Here is a 6,809-nt window from a genome sequence, read left to right as displayed (position 1 = left end):
TTTACTTGTGATGGTTTCTTTTGTACAGTGTACTTCTGATAAGGTTGTTATTCGGAATGCCAAGTTAGAAGCCCACTCTACATTATGTTTTAGCAGTTTCTAGAGAAGATTAGCCTATATTTAGCCACCTGATACTGATAATATAAACTTAAGAATTAAAACAAATCAAAAGAGCAGCTAGATCCATATCTGGGTTCTAAATCCTTAATAGCATGGTGTCTGAACTCTTGTCATTGTCTGATTAGAAATAGACCCTACCTTGAGATGATCAGTAAGAAATGTTGTTATAAAAGGCTTGTTGGAATTGTGTAGCATACCAACACATGATCCCACCTGCACATACATGGTGCTCGTTCTCACAGGTTTTGATGGAAGGAACAATTTACGTAGGTCTCTGGCGGTGTCTTTAGATGGCTGATGAAACCCTGAGATGGAGGCAGTGTTGTATGGACATAGGTGAATTAGTAAGATTTGTCTACAGTAAGCAGTGTTGCAGAATTCCATTATTGTGAAAGTATGAACGCAAAGCATTCCTAGACAAAAAAAGGTGAGGCTTTGGGTGGTATTGTATAAAAAATTGGATGCACAGTAATGGAAAAGATCATGCTTTTCACACAGTAAAAACCCTGTGGTCAGGACCGCTTAATCCTGAGTTGGTATTTGTAATGCTGTGTTCCTGGACAAGTGAATGGCTACTGAAAAATGGCTTTTTCATCTTAGTAAGAGGCCAGTTGGCTTAATGATAGCTTTGCTATATTTTGGCATCTTTAATGTGCTGAACAAATCTTTCTTGTCCAGAGGCAACTTTGAAAGTCTCAGCTAGCTCTTTGGTAAGTAAATTATTGAATTATTACTGAAAAAAATACATTTAGGGTGCTTTAAATCAGCAGATTTGAAAAGAGAGTGTGATCTGAAATCTAATGCTGTCCTTATTAATTCTCACTGCAAACATCTTGTCAGTAATTTCCTGTTGCAGTGTGTCACATAACTCTGCATACAGTGAGCTAATGCAAAACTTGGGGTTTTTATCGAATTTGTGAATGGTGAAAAAATTCTAGCAGTTTTACTGGGTCCAGTAATCACTGTCCTGCAAAAGCTGACCTTCCTGGTTTGTCCTTGTATTTGACTGTCATTTAAAAATAGAAGGGGGGGGGGGCAGGCATGTGAGGGAATGCCTTTTTAAAATAAATTGCTGCTTGATCTACATCTGATCTAGTGTACAATAAAAATAATCCTGTCTTCACTCAGGGCTGAAAGGTCCTTCGGGTCAGCTTGTATGTTAGTCACTAAAAAGAGCGTTCAAGAAAATGGCCAATGGCAGCAAAAGTGAGAAGAGCCAACACTTGCACATGAGTTGTTTAATTTGCTCTACATGACCCTTCCCGAGGTTGAGAGTTTTGCAGGATTAAAACTGTAAATGCATAATCAAGAGAAAGTGATGAGCTTTTGTTGTAAAACAAACTTTCACTGTGTGAAAAGTCAGCAAATAACATTGAAGTTGGCCACCTACAGATGGGTTATCCTACGATTGCTGCCTTTTTTTCTGTCTTCCTTCAAGGGAGTACTTTGTGCAGACTTGCAGAATGAGGGCATTTTCTACCCAGTTTAGCCCATAATTGGCTCTGTAAGCTGCTTAATGAAAATTGATAATGGAAAGGGAGAAAGGAAGCAGTGAACATGGCATGTCCTTTTACAAGAAAAGAGAAAAAACTGTCAGGCTGGGATGGGGAAAAGGAAGGTCTGTTAGCCATGGTGGAAGGCATGACTCTTAGCTATTGCAATCTATCGGGCCCCAGTTGCTGTGTTTAAAGGATACAGAATCATAGGAAGGAGCTTGTGAGTTCTTTTCTGGAAGGCCCTCTGAAATCTGTGTTTGCATGGGGAGAATGCCTGTGTTCTCTGGACCTGTTGCAGTCTGCAGGCCCTACAGTATGTTTTCTGAAGTCCCCCAAAAGACAATGAGTGCCCTTATTTTTCCCCTTGTGCAAAGATCTTCAGACTGAGTTTTTTCCTGTTAAGTGAATTTGATAAATAAGCCTAGCATAGAGAGATGAAATTGGTCTGGCACAAATGAATCCTATTTAAAATCCCTCACTTCACTATAAAAGCACTAGGTTAAGCTTGTACAGTTCTTACACTCAGTCCTGTCCTGATGGAGGCAGACGGGGTTAGCCTTTAATTTGCAATCTCGCTGAAGTATATCACTAATTAAGAACTTTTGAAACTAGATAGTAAATCCTACAAAGGAAGTGGTTCAGACAAGATAGGTACATGATAAAAGGTTGAATGTACAACCTTAATCTTATGTAATGTCAAATATACAAACATTAAAGCTTTGGAGACAGTTTTAAAGACCTAAAAATATTTAGCACCATAATAGAAATGTTGAATTGGATGATATTAAAGGCTTGATGGAAGGTCTAAAGGATGGTATAAAGATCTAACTATTTGCAGGAAAGTAAGAGCCCACCTCCCTTCTGCTTGTTTCCACAGGTTAGAGTTAATGTGTCTTCCGTGAGTCTGCTGTAGCTAACCAGACTAATTTTTATGTTTTGTAAGAGTGTGCAGGTTATTTAACCTCCTGCGTGTGGGGAAACTGAAAAAGGAGAAAAACAGGGATTCTACCAGCATTGTACAAGACTCTTGTGGGTGTGTTAAGCACTAGCAACTGTACAAGCCTGAAATACCAGGTAACTTGTGATGGAAGGACACAGGCAATTCTGCTGATTGTGACAGCTTAAGAAAACAAAACCCTGTGGTGTTTGGGTTAATTTCTTCCCACTCTTGATTAGATGGTAATTCCCCATTGTATACCACAGATGCCTATTTAATCAATGTCTTCTATTTTTTTTCTTAAATCTTAGAGATAGTGAACAATGTGTGTGTTAGTGCCTTTATCAGTGTATCTTTAGAGTACTACTGTAAAACAATGCACCACACAGAGAAGTCAATTTATTCACCAGCAGTAGAGCCTTGTTCCCTTGGGTTAATAGGCAGCCTCACTGGCAGTCACTTCCTTCTGCAACACATTCCCTCTAGCATGTGGCAGAGGCTTACGCTGATCCTCTACTGCCCTGCAGCCACCCAGTGCTAAGCTGATTTTGCTGGATTCTCTGGTATTTCATTCCTTCAGTCCTTCCCTATCTTCCATTCTAACCAGTGTAAATGCTTGTTTAGCAGCAGCCAAAAGCTCGCTCCTGAATGGAATGGTGATTTGAATGAATAAATGCTACGATATTCACCATCTGCTTTCCCAAGCAGAATGTGGCTTTATGGGCAAACTCAATCAAAGGTTTGATGCAGAGGTAACCTGGATTGCATGCATCCTCTTTGCTGCTCTGCAGAAGTCTGGGAAATCTGGATTTTACTGGATCCTGGGGGAGGAGGGGACAAGTTGGTGGAAATCAAGACATTCCTGAGTCAGGCAATGTCATTACAGTTGCCATTTTACACTAATTAGGTGTCTGCCCTTGAATAAATGATATCTTCAGTCCTTGCACCTGGATGTATTTCCTTCTTGGGAGCATTGTTAATGATTGGATGCTATGCACAACTGGATGTTGTAAAACAGCCACTTACCCTTTTGGATTAGGATTCTTGGCAAAAAGGTTTTCTGAATTCCACATCTAATAGATATATTTCTGCTTGGAATAACTGGGACCCACCAAACAAAAAACAAACCAAAACATAACTCCCTGAAAACAACATAGATTTGTATTTGTTTTCAATAGATCCTGGAGCTGTGGTCCAAACTGACGTGCTAGAGAGAGCCCCAGTCTTGTCCTTGGGACCACGATTCCTAGGCTTTCAGTTACGTGTTTCTGGCTATCCTGCTTTGGATTAAGTAGGAAGCTCCATTTCTAGGGCTGATCTTTCCATTGCTACCCGAACATGAGCAACATTTTCACCCCCTGATAGGGTAGTTTAAACTAGTAGTGAACTCTTCATAGCTTCTCAGGTACATGAGTTGTCCCTGAGAGGTGATTTGAGGTTAGAAATGCTCCCTGAGTAAATCCACCACAGGCTTGGATTTACTGGAATCAGAGGCTATTCTCAAAAAAGTCTCAGTTCTCTCAGATTACTTTTTATGATGTAAGTGGGCACTCTGAATTTATCTGCCTTGTTTCCCTTGCGTCCTTCCCATTTCCCCTTTGATCAGCTAGTCCTTTCCTTACAAAGAGAAACACCACATCCTATGTCCCATTACATCAGTTAGCTGCCTCATCAACAGCATGGCAAGTTACACTAAGAGCCCCACACCACTTTTGCAATGAAAAGACATACGAAGGCTACGGGGGTCTGGCTGGGAGATGCTGCAGGTCTTCTCTGAGGGAGTTTCAAAGGTAGTGTGCTGACTTAAGGAGGATCTGCAGCTCAACTGCTAGTGAAGGAAGTGAGTCTATGACCTCCCCGTTCTCATGTGAAGACCTGAAACCTGGGGAATCTTTGTACACCCTACCCCTGCCAGCTGGTGATTGCATTTGGGATCCTGTCTCTTCTGAGCCACAAGTCAGCATCTCACTCACTGCCTCTCCTCACAGGTTTTTCCTCAATTGACAAGCCAGGAGGAGCACACAAAAACCCCCAAGATAGGATTCCCCAACAAGGCAGGCAGAGATTTCAGCACACTAGCAGACTAAATGCTGTTCCTTAGGCAGCTATGAGTCCATGTGGAAAGACTATCTCTGCAGAGGAAAGCTTTTAGTCCCACTTACCTTCTGGAGGATGTGCTCAGTAATGATGAATAGTAGCTGTGCAAATGAAAATGCAGCTGTCAGGGTTACAAATCGTTAGCATGTGGCATTTGAAGTGAATACCAGTTTGAAACAAGTGTTTTCAGCTACACTAAGGCCACAAGGTGCACATGTAGTTGGAGCTCCCTTTGAAGGACTCAGGCAATAGAACAAAGGAAGAGTATTTTCAAAAAATAATTTGAAATTTATATTTATCACTTATTGTATTGGGATTGAATGTGATCATTAAGAAAAAAGGAAATGACAAGCTGGGCCAACATAATAGGCCTGTTGCACACTAAGGACTAAGAGCAGTATATCTATGCCAAATAGTTTCCTAGTTTCCACATAACCTGAGAAAGAAACATCCCTAATAAAGTCATGTTCCAGCTGGCTATAGCTGTCTGGAGGTATGTCCTTTTTTATAGCTCTGAGCACACTTTAAAACATTCCATGTGATATCTGAGCATTCAGAAAACAAAAATGATGCCCTGGGCAGGCTAACTGGTTGTGTCACATTGCAGTAACTGTGACCTTGGGTTACACATGGTCTAGGTTAAACTCCAAGTCAGCAGATGACATAAAACAGAGATTACAGTTCAGAAAGTGGGCCCCAAACATACTGCATTGTCACATCTGTAAATGGAAGCTTGCCTAAGGCTGTCTCTTGTCACTGTTAGAGAGATTTGCCACCAAGGGTATCTTGGTTTCTCCTCCTGTTGTTTTCCAGAGGGCAAACAGATTCAGGCAGATGAGGAGCCCCCCCCAACCTGGAATGACATCAGAAGTGGAAAATTCCTGCCCAGGGCCCAGAGTGTAGATCTTTCCTCTGTTGGTCTATACCTCACATTTTTCTATCAAACTCATTCTGCAGCTGCTTTGCCTCCCAGGTTACAAGTGAAGATGTGGATTTGCAAAGTCACTTGGGATGCAAACCAGGATGCACACAGGGGCCTTGCTCAGGAGGGGAAGGAAAGCTCTTCCAGAGCTCCCCAACTTGCAGATGCGTCATCTCCCAGGTACAACAGAGCAGCCCTGACACCAGGAGATACAAAGTTGGCTCTGTAAAAGGGTGGTTGCGTGGGTGCTCCAGAAGTCGTCAGACTGGTTATATTTGGCTGCACAGATGAAGAAATGCAAACCAAGTTATCAAGCATGTTACACAACGTTATTTTACTTACACTACTCCATTCTCTCCAAAATTCCCACAGTTAATCCTGTTTCTTGAAAAAATGTACAAACCTTGTTCCACTGATAAGGGGTTTTCCCTGGGTGTTAGTGAATCACTGCCTTCCTGAAATTATTTTCTTCCCCTGACAAAGGGCCTTTTGGTGAGGCCAGAGTACTGTACTTATGTCAGGCCCTGGTTTGCAGGGGAGGCATTTCAACTGCATTATTTCAACACTGATGAACTCATTTCACGTCTCCAGCAGCACTGCTTGTGTAAGACTTCCATGGTGATTCACACGGAAAGGCCCAGCTCCCGCAGGGGGTACCAGAAATACACTAAAGAAAGCTAGGAAGTATGGCAAGTGTAACTCATCTTTATTGTCTGGTAATTAGCGATAAACACAAGTCGCAGGCCAGAGATGGGAGCTGGCATTTTAACTGTATCTGACCTCCAGTGAGGCACTGTGTGAAAAAAAGGACTTTTCTTACAAACCTGCTGCGTGCCCTTTCACCAGATAGTCCCTAGTTGTTGCTCCTTGAAAACTAGTGAATTACCATCACTTCGTAGTCCCCCTCCCCGTGCTATTCCCATCTCCTTCCCTGCTCGGCACCGGCCCTTCAGTGCCCCGGGTCGCCCCCGCTGCCTTTCCCAGCCAGGCCCCTTCCCCTGCGGGCACCGCTTGGCGCTTAAGGACCATTAATTTCACTCCCACCTGGCCCTAAGGAGGCCCCTGAGGCGGGGCCGACCCCCTCAAGCCCCTTTTCTGGAGGGATTTCAAATAAAAGCCGCCGCCGAGGCTGCGCCTGAGGCATCGTCCCGCCTCCGTGCCAGAGGCCCGCACCGCGGCAGCGCCCCCTGCCGTCGCGCCCGCTGCCACCGGCGGCGCCCGGCGCCTCCCTCAGCCC

Source organism: Athene cunicularia (genome assembly GCF_003259725.1).
Source record: "Athene cunicularia isolate RWA chromosome 2 unlocalized genomic scaffold, athCun1 chr2_part1, whole genome shotgun sequence".
Classification (NCBI taxonomy): domain Eukaryota; kingdom Metazoa; phylum Chordata; class Aves; order Strigiformes; family Strigidae; genus Athene; species Athene cunicularia.
Note: the sequence above shows the minus strand (reverse complement) of the source record.